Raw genomic sequence first — 22,613 nt, 5'->3', positions numbered from 1 at the left:
TCCCCTAGCAAATCACCAAGCTGAGGGATTGCCAGTAATGCTCCACTCTAGCTACACAGTCAGATTGCTGGGGGAGCTTTTAATTGACCGCACCCGTACCACATAAATCAGAAACTCTGAGAGAGTTTGAAAACCACTTATGCTGGCTGGAATGCGGGCCCACTGGAACACAGTTACAGCCATGTAGTTGGGGTGGCTACAGCCTTATTTGTGGGCAGGATAGCACTGTCAAGGGTACCAACCCAAGTCAGACAGATCTCAACCTCCTTTTTGCCTTTATCATAGTTGAGCATTTACTACGTATAAGGCACCGTATAGACACTAACATATAAAGAGAAGTGGTAAAACAAATGCTTTTTGAAAGATATATCTTGAATATATACATTATATCATTTTATTCTCACTAAAGGCTAATGCTCATATTACTTAGCATCACCCCCACTTTACAGATGAGAAAACAGGCTCAGAGTGGTTAAGGTATGGTAAGGTCAAGGTAAGAACCGGTAAGTAGCAGAGTCAGGATTCAAAGTCATACTTGCTGGCTCTAAAACCCATATTCTTTCCACTGTATTTTGTTGTCTATTATGTCAAAAGAGGAAGAAAACATTTTGCCTGTCCTCCTGGAGTTTTCATTCTGTTTAGGGAATAAAGGTATGGCTCTAAAAATAAAATATCATGCTAAGAGAAGTTTAAGCTCATTGCTCAAAGAATGAAGGCAAGGTTGGAAATCATTCCCTGCTGAAGACAGGCTCTTCTGGGATGGTTCCTGGGAAAGGGTGTTCAAAGCAGGTCAAAGCCGGCAGATAGAGATGCTTGACAAAGGCTTATGTCCGGTAGAGAAGGCAAAAACAAGGTGTGGGGACGACACAGACTTTTTTGGGGCAAGGTGTGTGTGGCCTACTCTGATTGAAGCAGAAAGTTCTGTAGTAGATTCATGTGATGTAACCTTGGAACAACAATGTATCCAGGGCCCAGAAGTTCTTGGATGCCGTGCACAGGAGGTTAAGTTGTTCACCAGGCAAAAAGAGCCTCACAGAGATTTGAAGGCCAGGAGCGTGACGGTGCATGAGCTTGTGAGAGAGTGTTGAGGTCTCAGAGTGGCTGGTGGTAGACTGAAGTGGACAGAGACTAAAGGTCAGATGACTGACAGGGAAACAACTGAGGCACACATATCAGGCGGTGCAGAGAGAGGAAATCAAAAGGAAGGATGGGCAGGGGGAAGGATGAGAGACATTTCAGAGGTGAGGCACACAGGACTTGAATTGATGTTGTAGGTGGCCTGGCTGGCAGGAAGGGTGGGATCACGCAGATTGTTTCAAACTTGGGAAGGACCCCAAATTGGGGGATGGGTATATTTACTTAGGGCAGGAAGAAGTGAGGATGTGGGGATTGGGTGTGTGGAGCTCAGGGTGATGGGAGGAGATGGCTCATGAGGCAGATGACAAGTCAGACGTTGCTGAGAAAGGATCGAGGTCCTAGCCTTTGGTTCAGATGTAGCAGCCATTTGCCTGGGCGTGATGTTTGGAGCAGCTAGCTCTGGTAGAAGGGTTCTACTTGACTGGATTCCTATCAAATGTTAACTGCATGAACACCACTGATTAAAAAAAAAAAAATGGTATCAGAAAACATAGGGTAAAAGGAGTTTTGGAGTCATATCCAGCTAAATAAAGAACAAAGATTGCTAGCTGGTTAAACAACTAAAAAGCTATTTAAACATTACTAAAAAGTTACTTAAAAGTTAATTGAATCAATTTTGAAACACTGACTTGGAGATTTTTCCTATAGACTGGAGGAATCATAATTAAACTTAATTGTAGTCATGCTAGATTTCCTCCCGATGTTTATTTTTCTTCTAGTTATATTTCAGACAATTAATAGCATCTAATGACTCAGAGTTTTGTGTAATTACCACCAATGATTATAATCTCTCTCTTATGGAATGTTCTTTTCACACAGGCACACTGGAACTGAGGGAAATTTATAATTATTCATGCAAGTCCCTCTATAGGCTGTAAAAAATTTATCAGACTTTAAAACAAATTTATTATGCATTTATATATTTCTATTTGTAGCTAGAAAAAAGATGATAAAAACTAAGTATACTTTTAAAAGTTCTAATAGTTCCCTCTCCAACAGACCCTTTCTTTCCTTTAATTTTAGAGTATTCAAGAAAAAGGAAAATAAAAAGGGAGACACTTTTTATTTTTTAATTCCTCGAAATGCTTAGTTTATAGGTCTCCTTTCCCCTTAAGTGTGAAAGCATTTTAGTGAAAGTTTCACCTCAACTTTGTCAATAATTAATCCTCTGTTTCTTTGAAAAGTCTGACAATGTAAGAGTAACAATAACAGGCCATAAAACACTCCCCCCTAATTGTGCAAGGGCTCATTCTTCCCTAACCAGGTTCGGGTTGACTGGAATGTGCTGAAGTCACATTCCAGCACCTACCACCAGCCAGAACCACACAGGACTCCAAAGGGAATGGACAGGAATCTTTATCTCTAGTTCTCCACTTAGCAAGGAGGACTAGGAAGAAGGGCTAGAAGAGGCAGGGAGGCACAGTGAAAATGGAAACGGGGCTGGAAAACAAGGGCAAATTAACTAGGGAGGAGAACTGGTCTGTGTGTAGAAGGATGGGGCAAACAGGAAAGAGAAAATCAAACCAAGGGTGAGGCCAATTAAAATAAGTCAGGGAGGATGATAGAAAAGCAGATCAGAGATCAGTCAGTAAGGACAAAAGCATCACATGCAGAAAGAAGGAACACATTTCAGAAGGTAAACAGTGTTCATTCCCAGGGATCCATCCCTTCCCCCTTCCTCTCTATCAAGAAAACGTAGTTGGAAATCCAACTGGAAGACTTCTTCATTTATCTGGCTAGTGAATGACTGAATGGAAACTTAAAAACCAAATCTTTAAATTCTTACTGGGATCTACTTAGTAACTCCTTAAGACAGGGTTCTATCATGAATTAAAAAATTTTTTTTCTAATAAATTTTTGCTTTGAACTTTTTGTTTTAATTTGCTCTTGAGTGATGGGGCTGGTTTCAAGAGAGGGAACTCACTGTGACATCTTGGCCCAAAGTCCTCAGAGATCTTTTTTCTTAATAATTTTATTCAGGTATTATAACATACCGTAATATTCACCAGTTGTAAACATACAGTCAATTATCTTTTGTTAATGTACCCGGTTGTACAACTATCACCATGATCTGATTTTAGAACTTGGGTCATCACCCTGGTAAGACCTCACTTGCCCATTTGGCAGTTAATTTCCATTCCTACTGTAAGCCCCAGGCAACCACTGATCTACTTTTCTATTTCTGTAAATTTGACCATTCTGGACATTTCATCTAAATGGAATTATATAATACATGGTCTTTTGCGACTGGCTTCTCTCACTCTGCAATGTTTTTGAAGTTCATCTATGTTGCAGCAAGTATCAGTTTTGCATTTTTTTATTGCTGAACAGTATTTCATTGTGTAGCTATTCCACATTTCCTTCACCTCTTCACAGGCTGGTGGACATTTGGATTGTTTCCACTTTTTGGTTATGATGAATAATGCTGCTGAGAACATTCCTGTGCAAGTCTTTGTGTGATCAATGCTTTCATTTCTCTTGGTTAGATGCCCAGGGATAGAATTGCTGGATTATATGGTAAAGTTATATGTACCATTTAAAAAAACCTGCCACGGTTTTTTGAAGTGGCCGCACCATTTTATATTCTCAACAAGATAAGAAGAAGAACAATGTATGTGCTTATCTTCATATTTTTGTCAACTTATGTTATTATCTTTCATGTTTATACTTTTATTTTTAAATTTTCAGCTTTATTGAAACATAATTGACATAAAATTGTAAGATATTTGAGGTGTACATTATGGTGATTCGATACATATAGATACATTTTGAAAAGATTCTTCCATCTAGTTAATTAACATATCACCTCACTTTTTTTTTAAGTTTTTACTTATTTAAGTAATCTCTACACCCAGCATGGGGCTTGAACTCATGACCCTGAAATCAAGAGTTGCATGTTCTTCTGACTGAGCCAGCCAGGTACACCACCTCACTTTTTTTTTTTTTTTTTTTTAATGAGAATATTTAAGTTCTATTGTCTTAGCAAATTTCAATTACACAATATGGTGATATCAACTATAGATCCTCATACTTGATTCATCTTATAGCTGAAAATTTATATCCTTTTACCTACTTCCTCTTTCTGTCACCCTTCGGATCCTGGCAACTACTTTGCTACTTTGTTTCTATGAGTTTGACACTTTTAAAAAAAGTTGTTTTTTTTTAAGATTCTACATGTAAAGGATGAAATGTAGTATCTTTCTCTGATTTATTTCACTTAGCATAATGCCCTCAAGGTTCATCCATTTGTTGCAAATGGCACGATTTCCTTCTTTCTCTTGGATGAATAATAATCCTATGTCATTTTCTTCATCCATCTGTTGACAGATACTTAAGTCATTTCTATATCTTGGCTGTTGTAGATAATGGTGTAATGAACATGGGAGTGCAGATATCCCTTCCAATCCATGAGCATGGAATCTTTCCATTTATTTGTGTCTTCTTCAATTTCTTTCATTAATGTCTTATGGATTTCAGTGTATAGGCCCTTCACATCCTTGGTTAAATTTATTCCTAGGTATTTTATTATTTTTGATGCAGTTATAAATAGGATTGTTTTCTTAATTTCTCTGATAGTTCATTACTAGTGAATAGAAACACAACTGATTTTTATCCTATAATTTTATTGAATTAGCTGATTAGTACTCTAACAGGTGGAGTCTTTAGAATTTTCTCTACATAATACAGCATCTGAAGATAGAGAGTTTTTTATCTTCCTTTTCAATTTGGATGTATTTTCTTTTTCTTGCCTGATTGCTTTGGCTAGAATTTCCAGTATTATGTTGAATAAAAGTGGCAAGAATCTTATTACTGATCTTAAAGGAAAGGCTTTTAGCTTTTCCTCATTGAGTATGATGTTGGCTGTGGGCCTGTCAAATATAGGCTTTATTATGTTGAGGTATATTCCCCCTTACCCAGTTTGAGAGGCTTTTAAAAATCATTAATGGATATTGAATTTTATCACATGCTTTTTCTGCATCTATTGAGATGATTATAGATTTTTATCCTTCATTTTGTTAATGTGATGAATCACATTGATTAATTTGTGGATGTTGAACCATGCTTGCATCCCTGGAATAAATCCCTCCTGATTATGGTATATAATCCTTTTAATGTATTGTTTAATTCAGTTTGCTAATAATTTGTTGAAGATTTTTGCATCTATATTCATCAAGGATATTGGCCATAATTATCTTTTATTGGAATGTCCTTATTTGTTTTTCATATCTGGATAATGCTGGCCTCTTAAAATGAGTTTGGAAGCATTCCTTCCTCTTTAATTTTTTTTTTTTTTAAGATTTTATTTTTCTTGGGCACCTGATTAAGCATCTGACTTTGGCTCAGGTGATGATTTCACAGTTCGTGGGTTCAAATCCTGCATCGGGTGAGCTTGAGCCCTGCTTAGGGTGAGCCCTGCTTCTCTCTCTCTCCTCTCCCTGTTAGAGAGAGTAGTATATTGTTTAATTCCACATACTGGCTTACTTGCATGCATGCACGCGCGCGCACACACACACACACACACACACACACACACTCTCTCTCTCTCTCTCTCTCTCAAAAAAAAAAAAAAAAGATTTTATTTTTCTTAAGTAATCTCTATACCCAATGCGGGGCTCGAACTCACAACCCCAAGATCAAGAGTTGCATGTTCCACCAACTGAGCCAGCCAGGCACCCTCCCTCCTTAATTTTTTGTAGAGAAGAATTGGTATTAATTTTTCTGTGTTTAGTGGAATTTCCCATTGAAGTCATCTGTTCCTGGACTTTTGTTTGTTGGGAGATTTTTGATTACTGATTCAATGTCCTTAGTAGTAATTGGTCTGTTCAGATTTTCTATTTCTTCATCATTGCCTTGGTAGGCTGTGTGTTTCTAGGGATTTATCCATTTCTTCTAGGTTGTCTAATTTGTTGGTGTCAATTGTCCATAGTAGTCTCTTTATGATGCATTGCATTTGTGTGCTATGAGTTGGAATGCCTTTTCCATTTCAGATTTTGAGTCCTCTGTTTTTCTTAGTAAGTCTAGCCAAAGGTTTGTCTATTTCAAAAAAAAAAAAACAACACAGCTCTTAGTTTTATTGATCTTTTCTATTGTCTCTAAGGAATTTTTTTTATTTGAGAGAGAGAGAGAGAGAGAGAGAGAGAGAGAGAATCCTAAACAGGCTTGATGCTCAGCATGGAGACTGACGTGGGGCTGGATCCCAGGACTCTGGGATCATGACCTGAGCCCAAATCAAGAGTCAGATGCTCAAACAACTGAACCACCCAGGTGCCCCTCTATTGTCTTTTTTACTCTTTCATTTATTTCTTTTTTTCTTTAGTAAAATCTTTCAAGATTTATATGACCTGAAGAGAAACCAGAGTATTTTCATTTCTTTCTCTCTACTAATTTGGGGCTTAGTTTTCTTTTTCTAGTTCCTCAAAGTATAAAGTTAGGTTGTTGATTTGAGATTTTGGTTTTTAAAGTAATCTCTACATCCAACACGGGGCTCAAACTTACAACCCTAAAATCAAGAGTTGTGTGCTGTACTGACTGACCCATCTAGGTACCCTGAGATCTTTTTTTTTTTAATCTATGCATTTGTTGCTATGAACACCCCTCTTAAAACTGCTTTTGTTAGATCCCATAACTTTTTTATGTTGTATTTCCATTTTTTTCTCTAAAGTCGTTTTTTTTTTTCTCTTTTAAAAAAATACTTATTTGTTTAAGTAATCTCTACCCCCAATATCAAAGTCATGACCCTGAGATCAAGAGTCACATGCTTTTTGACTGAGCCAGCCAGGTGCCCCTTGATTTCTCTTTTGACTTTTTTATTGACCTATTGGTTGTTCAGTAGCATATTGTTTAATTTCCACATATTTGTAAATTTCCCAGTTTTCTTCTTGGAACTGAGTTCTAGTTTCATACCATTGTGGTCAGAAAAGATGCTTGATATGATTTCAGTCCTCCTAAACGTATTAACATTTGTTTTGTTGCAGAACATTTGATCTATCCTGCAGAATGTTCCATGTGTGCTTGAGAAGAATATGTATTCTGCTGCTATAGGATAGAATGTTCTGTAAATATCTGTTAAGTCCAAATAGTCTAAGATGTAGTTTAAGTCCAATTTTTTTCTTGTTAATTTTCTGTCTGGATGATCTATCCTTTGTGGAAAGTGGGGCACTGAAGTCCTCTACTATTATTTTGCTGTCTACTCTCCCTTTGGGTCTGTTCCTCTTCTCAGACTGACCCCTTTATTATTATATAATGACCTTTTTTGTGTCTTATTATAGTCTTTGGCTTAAAGTCTATTTTGTCTGATATAAGTCGGTTACTTCTGCTTTCTTTTGGCTTCCATTTGCATGGAATATTTTTTTCCATCCTTTTATTTTCAGTCTATGTGTGTCCTTAAAGCTGAAGTAAGTCTCTTGCAAGCAGCATATAGTTGGATCTTGTTTTGTGTGTGTGCGTGTGTGTGTGTGTGTGTGTGTGTGTGTTTGGTTTGGTTTTTAATCCATTCAGCCACTCTATGTCTTTTGATTGGAAAATTTAGTCCATTTACACTTAAAGTAATAATTGATAGGTATGGACTTATTATTGCCATTTTTTTTCATTGTTTCCCAGCTGTTTTGTAATTCCTTTGTTCTTGTCTTCCTCTCTTTGTGATTTGATCATTTCTATTGTGGTCTGCTTAGATTGCTTTCTTTTTATCTTTTGTGTACCTGCTTAACATTTTTGCTTTGTGGATACCATGAAATTTATATAAAACATCTTATATATATAATAGTCTGTTTAAGCTGATAGCAACTTAACTTTGAACACATACTAAAGCACTACATTTCTACTCCCCAGCTTTAGGTTTTTGATGTCACAATTTATCTCTTTTTACCTTTTGTATCCATTAACAAATTATTATAATTATAAATATATAATTATAGTTATTTTTAATGCATCGTTATTTAGTTTTCATACTAGGTTTATAAGTGGTTTATCCACCACTGCAACATTAGAGCATTCTGGATTTAACCATATTTTCCTTTTATCAGTGAGATTTATACTTTCATACAGTTTCCTTTTACTACTTAGCGTCCTTTCATTTTAGCTTGGAGAAGGTCCAAGCTTGGAGAAGGTACATTTTTTGTAAGGCCAAGCTAGTGGTGCTGAACTCCTTCAGTTTTGCTTGTCTGGAAAATGTTCTCTGTCTTTCAGTTCTGTAAAACAACTTTGTTGGGTAGAGTATTCTTGGTTGGCAGCATTTCAGCACTTTGACTACATCGTGCCACTTCCTTCTGGCCTGCTGAAAATCTGCTGATAGTCTTATGGGGATTCCCTGTATGTAACATGTTAATTTTCTCTTGTTGCTTTTAAGATTCTCTCCTTGTCTTAAACTTTGACAATTTAATTATAATGTGTCTCAGTGTGGTTATCCGTCTTTAATTTTTATTTTATTTTTTTAAATGTTTATTTATTTTGAGAGAGAAAGAGCATGAGTGGAGGAAAGGGGCTGAGGGAGGGAGAGAGAGAACCCCAAGCAGGTTCCATGTTTGTGTGGAGCCCAATTCAGGGCTCGATCCCACAACTGTGAGATCATGACCTGAGCCAAAATCAAGAGTTGGATGTTTAACTGTGAGCCACCGAGGTGCCCCTGTCTTTTAAATTATAGCCTTTCCCGTGGATGTGAAGTGGTATTTTGTGTGGTCTTAATCTGAGTTTCCCTAATGATTAATAATGTTAAGCATCTTTTCATAAACTTATTAGCTATTCTTATATCTTCTTTAGTAAAACATATATTCAAATCTTTTGCCCATTTTTAAATTGGATCGTTTGTCTTCTTACTACTGAACTATAATCGTTTCTATCTTCTGGATATAAGTTATGAGATACATGATTTACAATATTTGCAATATTTTCTTACATTCTGCATCTTTTCATTTTCTTTTTTTGTCTTTTCATTTTCTTAAGCGTGTCTTTTAAAGAACAAAAGCCTTTAATTTTGATAAAATCCAATGTATTAATTTTGTCTTTAATGTATTGTGTTTTTTGTATTGTATCTAAGAAGTCTTTGCCTAAGCCATATTCACAAAGATATTTTTCCTATGTTTTCCTCTAAAAATTTTGTAATTTTTATGCTTATATTTAGGACTCTGATCTCTTTTGTGTCCATTTTTTGGTTAGGGTGTAAGATAAGGATCTAAATTCATCTTTTTCATCTAATAACTTTTATTTTATTTTTTATTTTTTAAAATTTACACCCAAATTAGTTAGCATATAGTGCAACAATGGTTTCAGGAGTAGATTCTGTAGTGCCCGTTATCCATTTAGCCCCTCCCCCTCCCACAACCCCTCCAGGAACCCTGTTTCTTCTCCATATTTAAGAGTCTCTTATGTTTTGTCCCCCTCCCTGTTTTTATATTATTTTTGTTTCCCTTCCCTTATGTTCATCTGTTCTGTCTCTTAAAGTCCTCATATGAGTGAAGTCATATGATTTTGTCTTTCTCTGACTGACTACTTTCACTTAGCATAATACCCTCCAGTTCCATCCACGTAGTTGCAAATGGCAAGATGTCATTCTTTTTGATTGATGAGTAATACTCCATTGTATATGTATACACCACATCTTCTTTATCCATTCATCCATTGATGGACATTTGGGCTCCTTCCATACTTTGGCTATTGTTGATAGTGCTGCTATAAACACGGGGGTGCATGTGTCCCTTCGAAACAGCACACCTGTATCCTGTGGATAAATGCCTAGTAGTGTAATTGCTGGGTCATAGGGTAGTTCTATTTTTAGTTTTTTGAGGAACCTCCATACTTTTTTCCAGAGTGGCTGCACCAGCTTGCATTCCCATGCATCTAATAACTTTTAAATATTTAGAAAAATACTACATTTTTTGATAATATTTGGGATTATGACACCATGTTTCTTTAAACTACCTGATCTTTTCTCATTTATTCGTTTTTTATTCTTTGTTATATCCTCCTTTAGGACAAAATACTAGAGGTACAAAGTGGCCTTACATGTGTTTTTCACTGCTATATCCTCAATACTCAGTAAATATTTGATGAGGGAATGAATGAATGAATGAATGAATGAAATACTAGGGTAGTAAATCAGTCTGGATAAACAAAAATGTCTTTTACTGCCCGAATGGGAGAGGGGATCTAGAACAACAGTCCTACGGAACATACTTGAGCACAGTGCTAGGGGTAAGGGCTCACCTTAGGTTTGGGTCTTTATTCATGCCTCTCTGACTCAATACCTGGACCTGCCACTGGAAATAATGCTGATACAGTGCCTTCTGCCTACCCCAAGTATAGCTCTGGGGGGGGGGGGGGGGGATTTAGCGTAGTAAATGGCATGGGCTTTATATCAGATATTCATTTATTTGCTAAATGTATTCATGTCTCTTGCTATGTATCAGGCAATTTGCTAGGATGTGGGGAGTCTGGTAGACAAGGCAGATGTTTAGCTTGCCCTTATGAAGTGGTCAGCTCCAAGAACTTACTAACTAGCTGTGTGACCTTGTGAATATTATATAATCTCTCTAAACCTGTTTTCCTCATTCATAAACTGAGGATTATACTGTACTACCTCCTTTGATTTTGGTACGTATTAAATAATTACATAAAGTAATGATAACAGCTATGCCATATAATAAGTGTTCAAAATGGTATTATACATTTATTATACACACAGCCTATTCAGCCTCAACTTCCATTTAGTATCTTTATGGATAGCTTTCAGTAAATCACTAAGGGACAGAAAATTAACATTTCTTTTAAAAAAAACATTTAAACTTTTTTATTATAATGGCAATATATGCACTAGGGTCAAAAACAATTTCAAAGAGTACAGAGGCACGTACAATAAAAAGTTGTACTCCAATCCTTTCCTCAGAAGTAATCACTGTAAGCAATTTTTTCCCTCCCCTCAAAAATCTTGTGCTTATAAAAGTATATATATGTACATCCCAAGAAAACCAACAGCAACGGAATTAGATACTACTAATTGGTTATCAACAGCATTTTCACTTAATAGTATATATTTTGGAGAGTTTTCTAAGAGCAGCATATATTGTACTTATTCAGAATGAGTATTTCGTAATATTCTCAACAGAATTAAAAAAAAAACTCTCTTAAGCTTTGAGAAAGTTTGTGGGCTACACCCTCCTTCCCTCTCCATCCCCGGAAGTCCCCAGTCTCAGCCCCAACAGCTTCTAGCAGTCGGGGACTGGCACCTGCCCACCCACATTTTTTGGCCTGTGGCCAGCTGAGGTCAAACCAGCAGCAGAGAGTAGGGGTGTGGCTGGGGGTGGCAAAGAAGGAAGAGAAAACAAGTTTTCTATGAGTTGCTGGGAAAAAGCATCAAGAGTAAAATCAAATTGACATAAGACACTAGCACCTAAAAGTGTTTTATTACATGTATATTTAAATAAAAGGTATCAGGAAGAATGTTCCATAGGATTTAAAAGGCAATGGATACAGGAACACCAGTCTCTCTTTTTTTTTTTTAACTTTTTTTTTATGTTTATTTATTTGTCAGAGAGAGACAGAGCATGAGCAGGGGAGGGGCAGAGAGAGAGGGAGACACAGAATTGGAAGCAGGCTCCAGGCTCCGAGCTGTCAGCACAGAGCCTGACGCAGGGCTCAAACTCACAAGCTGCAAGATCATGACCTGAGCCGAAGTCAGTCGCTCAACCGACTGAGCCACCCAGGCACCCCAACACCAGTCTCTTTAAAGCAGTAGCTACAGCTACCATGCATCTGAGTGCACAACCTGTGGGTGTGGGCAGTGAGAAGAGACTTGGGGTCCCTGTGGATAAACGTGCCCCCCTGAAGTACCAGGGGGTGGGTGGCGGGGGTGAGGAGAGAGATCCCTTCAGAGAAGGGAAAGAGCAGGACATCAAGGTTGGGCCTACTGCCATATGAAGGAGAGGGAACACTCTGCCCTTCCTCCCTGAAAATTAGGCTTCACGCTTCCTCTATTTTCCACCTGTTTGTGTCTTCTCCCACCTCACTGATCTTAGCCCAGTTGCTTTGACTTCTGTGAAGAGCTTTGCTAGAGCTCAGCTCCCAGCCATGACGCTAGATAACTGATGTCTATTTCTGACCAGAAACCCTTCTTAGTGGTTGGATGCTAAAAGCAAGTAAAATCTAAAACAGAGATTCTGATCATCTTAGGGGATGGAGAAATAGGTCTTTACCTCTTTCTCCTGGCTTATTCGTTTCATCTCAGTTCTCTGTATGGTTTCTGGCCCACCTGGGCCAGAAAATAAGATTACAGAATGGCTTAAAGCTTCTAAATTAGTCTGTTACAGAAAGCAGCACCTCAGGCAACAGGCCTGGCTCAGAGCCCACACTCAAGAAAGCAGAATCTCTTCTTGGGTGGGGCTTTCCTAGACATAAAGGTTTTACCATGCCTCTAAGCAGGGGAAGCTTGGGCCAACATTACATGGGCCAGGTAACAAAATTAGGGACAATGAAACCAGATAAACCACCTCATTAGTGGCAGCTTACTAGTATAACCCATTTTAACAAAGAGAGGTAAGACAGAGGACCCAAGGTACCTGCTGTCAAGTTCTTTAAAATAGTCTCCTCTGGGGTGCCTGGGTGGCTCAGATGGTTGAGCGGCCGACTTCGGCTCAGGTCATGATCTCATGGTTTGTGAGTTTGAGCCCCACATCAGGCTCTGTACCTGACAGCTCAGAGCCTGGAGTCTGCTTTGGATTCTGTGTCCCTCTCTCGCTGTGCCCCTCCCTCACTCATGCTCTGTCTCTCTTTCTCTCAAGAATAAAGAAAACATTTAAAAAAATTAAAAAATAATAAAATAAAATAGTCTCCTCTGCAAAGGCAATGTTCTTTCCGGCAGTCTTGGTTTAGTTGAGAGGTCACATGTGCCTTCATCCAACACTGTGTGACAGTAAGTAGCAGTTCAGAGGGGGAGTCTCTAGAATTTAGTCTCCTCACTCCTGCTATGAAAGATCACCCCTGAACTGCTGAACCTCTTAGAATCTTTTTATCAGCCATGGAATCAAGAGAGTAGAGGTCTAGGACCAATCTGTCTACACTCAACTAATTGTTGAGTGTTGATTTGCACATTAAAAATCACACTTACTCTGTCAAGATACAATCATTTTCTTAACTATGCACATCATGGTGATACTGTGTTGCTTGCTTTTCAGAAATTCAGAAAAAATATGAACGATTAAGCATATTTTCAAAACTGCCTGACATACACACCCACATGCACAGACATACCCACACACATATACAGGTAAAATAACTGAATGAAGACAATTCTAAATAGCTTTTATCTTTTTAACAATTAGGAAAAAACTCTATGAATATTTGCCTTTTCAATTTCTACACAGTACAAACTTCCCCAAATATCACTTGGTGATTGAGTCTCTAAAGATTAAATAAAAGGTCTTCCTGATACTTATAAACTGCATTCTCTAGCTAAGACAAGGCACAAAAGATCCTGTGACTGCATTATTCTTTGGAGCCAGGATTGTGGTTATGTGGGCAACCAGCCCTTTAGGACACAACAGGCTGGTGAACCATTGATTCATGAAACACTGCCAGGAGTGGCCTTAGGCCAGACCCTGGGGCAAGTTCAGCCAGCACCAGGGCATAGCCCAGGCCAGGAAGGAATAGTCAAATGTATAACTTCCTGTCTTTGTCAGAAACCTAAGAATCTGGAAATTATTCTCAGCTCCTTCCTTTTCCTTTATATCCTCCAATTATCAATGTCTCTCAACTGGTTGTACCTCCTAAACACCTCTCCAACTATCCACTCCTCTTTAACTCTATTGCTTCTTTCCTAGGTGATACTAGTTGGATTTTTTAAAAATCTGTATTTTAATTCCAGTTAGTTAACAATGTAATATTAATTTCAGGTGCACAATATAGCGATTCGGCAATTCCATACATCACCTGGTGCTCATCACAACAAGCGCACTCCTTAATACCCATCACCTATTTAACCTAACCCCCACCACCCTCCTTTTTTAGTAATCAAAACAGTATGGTACCGACAGAAAAACAGAAACATAAATGAATGGAACAGAATAGAAAACCCAGAATAAACCCACAACTATATGGCCAATTAATCTTCAATAAAATAGGAAAGAATATCCAATGGGAAAAGGAATGTCTCTTCAACAGATGATGCTGGGAGAACTGGACAGCAACATGCAAAAAAAAGAAACTGGACCACTTTCTTACACCATACACAAAAATAAATTCACAATGGATTAAAGACCTAAATGTAAGTCCTAAAACCATAAAAATCCTAGAAGAGAACACAGGCAGTAATTTCTCTGATGTTGACTATAGAAACTTTTTTCTGGATGTCTCCTGAGGCAAGGGAAACAAAAGCAAAAATAAGCTATTGGGACTACATCAAAATAAAAACATGCACAGCGAAGGAAACAATCAACAAAACTAAAAGGCAACCTATGGAATGATAGAACATACTTGCAAATGACATGTCCGATAAAGGACTAGTATCCAAAATCTATAAAGAACTTATAAAACTCAACACCCCAAAACCAAACAATCCAATTAAAAATGGGCAGAAGTCATAAACAGACATTTCTCCAAAGAAGACATCCAGATGGACAACAGGTACATGAAAAGATGTTCATCATCACTTACCATCAGGAAGATGCAAATCTAAACTATAAAGAGGTGTCACCTCACACCCATCAGAATGGCTAAAATCAACAACACAAGAAACAACAGGTATTAGTCAGGATGTGGAGAAAAAGGAACACTGGTACACTGTTGGTGGCAATGGCTGGTTTTCCAAATGGGCTATATCCATCCACTTTTGTCCCTTCCACCAAGTTCCTGTACTATGGCCAGGTGGATTAAAAAAGCAAGTATATATTGAGCAATTCTCCTTCAGACTTCAATGATTTCCTTTCTGCTCTTAGACTGAAGATGAAAATCCACACCATGATCTAGAGGCCATGAATGAGCTGCCCCCTGTTCAACTCTCCAGGACGTTCCTATTACTCACACCACTATTCCCCCATCCTCTCCACTGTCCTCCTGCTCTCCTCAGGGCTCCCTACAGCTCAGGAGATTTAGAGACAGGGAAGACTCAGGTACCTGAATTTTCCCTAAAACTCGTTAGGTAGTTGTGAACCACCACTATGGTTGAAAGCAGCTAGAATGAAGGCAGAGCCAATCTGAAACTTACTCCTTAAGATCAGTTTAAACTTGTGAGCATCAGGGTCTGACTCCGGTTTACAAAAGCCAGGAAAATTCCCCAAGTGGCAAGTCACTGGGCAGAATTTCTGGAAGAGCAGGTTACTGCTGCTGCTACCCCAAAAGGGTTTAAACCCATTGGGTAGGGGGTGCCTGGGTGGCTCAGTCAGTTAAGCATCTGACTCTTGATCTTGGGTCAGGACATGATCTCACGGTTCATGGGTTCGAGCCCCGAATCGGGCTCTGCACTAATAGGGTAGATAGAGCCTGCTTGGAATTCTCTCTCTCTCTCTCTCTCTCTCTCTCTCTCTCCACCCCCCCCCACCCTCCACACACAAGTTCTCTCTGTCAAAATAAATAAACATAAAAAAAATCTGCTAGATGCTCTTTTACTTTCTAGAAAATCTAAACCTAGCTAAAATATGAAATTATGAGGCTGAATGCATTCACAAAAGCACTGAAACATGATCTTCGATGGAGCAGATGTTTCTACATAAGCAAAGCTCAGCTGGGAAGGTCTTTCTTTGGAGGAACAGAACTGCAAGTTTGTAGATTCTGTTTACTCCTGCTACAACAGGGCTTGCTAAGTGAATTTGGATGAGCTATGGGTCCAATCATGTTCTAGAAACTAGACAACTAGGAAAGGCAAAGGCTGGTCAACCTGGGTATTGCTCCTCTCTTCCAATTCCATTACAGAATGTGTATCAAGTCCACTATTTTGCAGATATCTCATGAATTGCATTTTTAAAGTAGGATTGATTTTATTTGTCCTTGCTATATATAGCACACACTGAGTCCTCAGCCAGCTGTGGGAGGATATGGCTGCGTTTAGATTCCCATCTGAGTTGTGTGTGACAGTATCTGGCACGCTTTCAAAAACTGCAGTCATTACTTGGAAAGTAAGCACAGGGGGAAATAAATCAACTTTTAATGTCAGGATATCACACCCTTTCTAACTTTTTTGAATATGAATGAAGCAGTAACTATACAATTAACCTTGATACTATCACTCTATAGTCAGACAAGTACTTTACCAAAAGGTATTGTCTACCACAAAAATATTGTATCTAAAATTTAAAAAAACCAAAGAGCTTTCCAGGCCAGACAAAAATGTCTTTGTTAAAAATGATGATTGTATGTAAGTAATATATGCAAAAGGTCCCAAATAAAAGTGTTCAAAAGAACATACAAAGAAAAATCTATCCAGCTCCTACACCTGTACTTCAGCCATCCAATTCCCTTCACTGCAGGCAAACAGAATAAGCATGTTTTTACTTAACTGTCCAGAGAATTTTTATGCATTTGCACACACGTGGGCACATACATGCTATTGTACACCTTGCTTTTTTCCTTTTTTTTTTTTTAATAGTATGTGCTGATAGCTCCACATTGGCATACAGAGACATGCTTAATTTAATTGTTAACAGCTATGGGGCACCTGAATGGCTCAGTCGGTTAAGCGTCCAACTTCGGCTCAGGTCATGATCTCATGGTTCATGAGTTCAAGCCCCGCATTGGGCTCTGTGCTGACAGCTCAAAGCCTAGAGCCTGCTAAGGATTCTGTGTCTCCCTTTCTCTCTCTACCTCTCCCCTACTCACATTCTGTCTCTCTCAAAAATAAATAAACATTAAAAAATTTTTTTTAATTGTTAACAGCTGTGTTCCATGCAATCATTTCTTGACTGTCCAGTGAACCCTTCTCTACCATAAAGACCTCTTGTGGCTTCTCAGTGTTCAGGTATGATACAGAAAGGCCTCTACAACACATCCCAATTGGCAACCATTCTTTAGCCTTAGTTCTCCACTTGAATCAAACTCACCTACTGTGGCTCTTGAATGGTGTTCTAATCCCTGCTCTTTTATTAACTTACTGGCTGGCTATAGACAGGTGATCTCACTCTTCTGGCCCTTGGTCTTCTCATCCATGAATGAGGGTTGGTACAGGGAAGGAAAGAGGTGCGTCCATTACTAAGATCCTTTTCAGCTCTCACATTCTGTGAATCTGTGACTAGACGAGGTCAAAGGGCCTTTCCAGCTCTACACTTTGATCAGCAATTTAAATTTTCACGGGTTTGATCTTGTTTCCTCAATTGTACACGAGCTTATTAAGGACAAGACTATTTATTTGTTTCCCCTAGAATGTCCTGTTAGAATGGTTGCTCCAAAAATGTTTGTTTTCTGGGTTGTCACTTCAAGTGCTATGCTTTAATAATTGCTCCAAACCTACTGCTTGAAATAGGTCAGTTAACCCAGTTTCTTTCTTTTAGGACAAGTGATAGAAATTACAATGTTGGCACTCTATCAGAACAACTGGAACAATTCTTGATTTTAGCTTTAGGTCCTCAGCAATACATCTAACTTATGCAATCTACGCACTCCTGACATGACACATAGAAATACTATTAATAATTTGGAAAGTAAAAGTATAGAGTTTTAGAAATAAAGAGAACATTAGGAAAGGCAAATTTCAACCTTTTTATTTTATAGATATGGAAAAATAAGGCCTAGAATTTAAGTGATTTGTCTAAGGATTGTGACTGAGCTGGTGTTAGGTTGAAGCAGGGTTAGAATCTGGGTCTCCTGACCCAAACGCTTTACAGAGTAAAGGAAACAGAACCTTTACAGAGTGTTCATTAGATGCCGTCATTAATTGCTCCTGCTTTATGTGGAATTTGCTACTCCACAAAACTATATACATTTAATTTATTGATTTAACAACAGGTTTGACTCTTACTGCACTTCCTCATCTGAAAAATTAGATTAATAAATGTACTTACCTTACATGATTGTAGAAGGATCACATGAGATAATGCCTGTAAGAGCCAAGACCAGATGTTATCTATAATTATTAAAGATCCTCATAATGAAAGGTCATTTTGTAATATAATTTCCCCTTCTGTTGATTTTTTTTTTAGAGGAGAGGCAGTTGGATTTAAATATTAGGTTTCATTGAAGACAGGCACACCTCTATATTACCCTAGCTAAGGTCACATCCCCTTAACTGACTTATCCTTTATCTTATTTTTTTAAATTTTTTTTAACATTTATTCATTTTTGAAAGGCAGAGAGAGAGAGAGAGAGAGAGAGACAGCGTGAACGGGGGAGGGGCAGAGAGAGAGGGAGACACAGAAACAGAAGCAGGCTCCAGGCTCCGAGCTGTCAGCACAGAGCCCGATGCGGGGCTCGAACTCGCGGACCGCGAGATCACGACCTGAGCCGAAGTCGGCCGCTTAACCGACTGAGCCACCCAGGTGCTCCTATCCTTTATCTTAAAATGGGAGAATTACCCTGGTTTTTGCTCATCTTTCAGTGACTATAAGGATTAGGAAAATTTCATTCATGCACACATATCTTTATGAATTTTGCCAAATCTGCATACCATCTCTGTTATTATTTACTTAGTGTTTTTATTCAAATCTACCAAATTTTAATTTAAGTCTATTCATACACCATTTAGGGAAACACTAGTACAGTTAAGTGCACTGAGCTGAAAGATCAAAAGATTTGAAGTCAAATCCTAGCTTTGCTCTTTACTAGTCATGTAATTTTTAGCAAGTTATCTGTTTCTTTATCTATAGAATAATGATTAAAGTATATAATTCACAGTGTTGTAATGGTGGTAACTACGGTAATATATATGATAACACTTTGAAAAATGTGTCACCAATATATCTTAGTTATTGCTGTTAAATAAAGGGGAGATTAGGTTATTGGGAGAAGAAAGTGGTATTGTTTTAGTAGTGGGCAGTTTTTTCAGAAGGGTAGGAAAGTGTATAAAGCATTTAAAGAGTGGATATACAACAATGCACTATTACATAGGTTAGAATATGGCAGAAAATTAATAAAATACTGCAAAAAGACAGAGGCAAAATCCACTCAAATTCACTTTGATGAAAACAACATTCTTAGTACAGGCACAACATAAAATTGTGGCAAGTTTATGTGAAGTTTTAAAAATAGAACTTCAAACATTAAAATGTAATTATACATATAATGAATCAAAAGATATGTTAACAGTAATTAGTGTTTTATATATTCTATTGCAATCATTAATTTTCTGAGACTAACATAATTTTCTTAATTGATCTCCAGAGTATAATGTAAATCACGTCAAGGCAACTAGTCCCTAGTTGTGAAGTGTATGAAAAGTCAAGACTACAAGCTTCTCAGACCCAAACCATGCTTACTTTAATAAAAAGCTCTTCGAAACATATTCCAACCCTTCTCCACTCTCTTCACCTCCTTGACTACCTGCTGTCCCATCACCTTCAACCTCACACGGAAACTAGAGTGGTTTGACTAGATTACTGTCAACTTCCTATCCCCAAACCTCTCTGATGACTGTCTTCCTCTTCTCCCTGGCCCTCCTTCCTAGTCTGAATCATCCAAGTCTTTATCAGAGCTTTGTGCTCTCTGCATCTTCTGTTCTCCCTGGGACTCGAATCTTGCCCTCTGCAGCTTTTATGAATCAGTATTAAATACTTTCACACCTTCCCTAACCGCAGGTTCCCATATATATAGGACAGCTTTGACGCTTTATCACTTATGGTCAGACGTGTCCAAAGAAGTCTATTTCTAATGACCTATTTTGTCTTCTGCATTCTTCACATCCCAACTCAGTGTCCACATTCCTTTTCCTCCAGGAATATTTTTCCCCCAAAGTATATCCAGAGATATTTTCATAGAGTATTGCACAAATAGTATAAATATAAAATTTGCCTGTAGTGCCACTACATAAATTGTCCATATGCACCCATTTCCCCTTATAAAACTTTTTTTCCATGTAAGTAGGTTTCTTGTAGTCATAGCACTCACACTGACTTCTCGATCCACTCTAGGAATAAAGCAGAGCCTGCTACAAAAACTGGCTGGTCTGGCTTCAAGAGGCCTTTCACCTTCTACCTGAGAGATTGTTGCCTCCACTTATCTGAGTATATTCCTATTAAGATCAACAAAGACTTTTATGCTGCTATATCTAACGTGTTCTTAAATCCAGACTTAAAGCTCAACTTCTTAGTAGTGTTTGACACAACTGATCACCCTTTGTGACACCTCCTCTTTTGCTGGCTTTGTGATGTCACACCCTCCTGGTGACTGCCTACTTTGGTGGCCCCTTCTCAATTTCCTCCAATGGCTCTTTCTCCTCTGCTGTTCATGCCATTTGGGAGTTCCTAAGGACTCCAACCTGAGCTCTTTAGTTGCCACTTTACAAACTCTCCTTAGGGGAGATCATAAACTATTGAGGCTCCCAGGGCACCTGGATGGCTCAGTTGTTGAGGGTCCAACTTCAGCTTAGGTCATGATCTCATGGTTTGTGGGTTTGAGCCCCACATTGGGCTCCATGCTGACAGTGTGGAGCTTGCTTGAGATTCTCTCTCTCTCTCTCTCTCTCTCTCTCTCTCTCTCTCTCCCTCTCTCCCCCTCTCTCTCCCTCTCTCTCTCTGCCCCTCCCCCACTTGCATTTTCTCTCTCTCTCAAAATAAATATATAAACTTAAAAAAAACGAAACTGTTGAGTCTCCCATTTCCATCTTTATGCTGGTGATTCTCAAATTCATATATCCAGCAAAGACCTTTCCCAGAACTTCCTGTCTATCTAATGGTCAACTAGATATGTCTACAGGATTTTTCATGATAGGCATGCAAAGTTCAGTGTTTTCTAGAACAGAACTCAATGTCTTCCTACTTCCAAATTTTATCTTCCCAAGTATTCTTTGTATTGGTAAAGACCACCACCATCCACTCAGATGCTTGAGCCAGAAGTCTAGGTTAAATCATCATTGATTTACTCTTTATTTACCTTTTCCTTACCATGCCCTCTTCCAATTCATTAATTACCAAGACTTTTCCAGTCTATCTCCTACACACTTCTTCAATCCATTTACTTCCCTAAATTGTCACAGTCACCACAGCAAGTCCAAGGCACCATCATCTTTCACCTTCCCACTAAAGTACCTGTGACTATGTCACTTCTCTCCTTACACTCTTTAATGGTACCCCATTGCCTTTAGGATAAAGGCTCGAATCCTTAATACCTACAAGGTTGTGTGTGATCTTCCTTCTGTCTGGTTGTAGAGGTTCATCACATGTCATTCTCTCCCTCACTTTCTCCATTCCAGAAACTGATCTTTCAGTTCTTTGCAATTGAGAAGCCACATTCCTTCTTACCTTGGGACTTTGCCTGGAGTACATTAGCTTAATTTCCAGGCCCCTACTGCTGTTCCTTCTCTGTCATCTCCCACAACTCTCTAGACCTCCCTCTGCCCCAACTTTAACATAGTTACCTTTTTCTTTAGGTCTTGGTGTAAACAAGAACAATTTGTTCTCCTTCTCAGTATTATCATAATTACATCTGCAGAAATTTTCAGTGTCTTTCCAGCTACTAATCTGTATGCCCCATGAGGACAGTGAATTTTCCTGACAGATACATATAGAATAAATATTTGTTGAAGTAATTTATTTTTCAGGCATCTTTCTGGCTATTAACTTAAGATTTCTTTACAGTAAGACATTTGAATAACCCCTTTCACTCATTAGATTGAGATAATTGGAACTATGAGGATTTTTTTAAAGCTTTTGAAAAATAAAGTCTAAATTAATTGAAGGTTTAAGAGGAAAAAAAATTCATTTTCCCCTGAGACTTTATGTGGAGAGACTTTCACCTGTGAAGAAGAAAAAAAGATTTCCAAAACCTACTTAGGGAGTCAAAAGCAAATTGATAATACCAATAGCTGCCATTTATTTGGCACTTGCTAATTTCCAAGGTGATACAGTGAGAGTATATCAATTAATTTAAAATAACTATAAGGTAGTTACTATTTTTAGCCTTACATTAGAGGGTAGTTGTTGTTTCTGTTTATTGCTCTAAGAGAAGTATGAGGGAACAGTCTCACGCCTCTTAATTAGGTCATATTTTACAGTTACACTAGATTCTGATAATGACTGGGACTCTTTCCTGGCTGGCTCAGCTAGACCCCAGGCCACACTGCCAGAGGATTGTCTCTCACCATGTGCCACCTCTTGCATCACAGATTTTTCTCGGATGGGTTTGGCTCCATCTTATTACTGCCAAAGGGATTTATCTAGTCATGCATTGCCCTTGAGGCCGTGGTAACTAGGCCTGTGATTTTTTTTTGGACTCTGTGGTTCTTCAACAATGTTCAGTAAAGAGAACTCTGGAAGGGGACCACATGTAGCTCCTTGGGAGGCATAAAGGATGGCAAGTAGTGAAGGTATAGGAGGGAGCTGGAAAATAACATATCTTGTTTCATTCATTCACCC

The 22,613-nt window shown here is 38.3% G+C and overlaps 1 long non-coding RNA gene across 1 annotated transcript; it reads right to left on the bottom strand.

Annotated features, from left to right (window-relative positions):
* Nucleotides 1–326: 326 nt before the first annotated feature.
* On the bottom strand, nt 327–20,700 carry LOC125924835 (uncharacterized). The gene is made up of 3 exons (XR_007458592.1): nt 20,149–20,700; nt 18,111–18,146; nt 327–1,594 (listed from the first exon to the last, which is right to left on the bottom strand). It is a non-coding gene; the product is annotated as an uncharacterized LOC125924835 (long non-coding RNA).
* Between the last annotated feature and the right edge of the window lie 1,913 nt (nt 20,701–22,613).

The sequence above is a fragment of the Panthera uncia genome, chromosome F2, assembly GCF_023721935.1.
Source record: "Panthera uncia isolate 11264 chromosome F2, Puncia_PCG_1.0, whole genome shotgun sequence".
NCBI lineage: Eukaryota > Metazoa > Chordata > Mammalia > Carnivora > Felidae > Panthera > Panthera uncia.
This window is presented reverse-complemented; position numbering and strand designations above follow the sequence as displayed.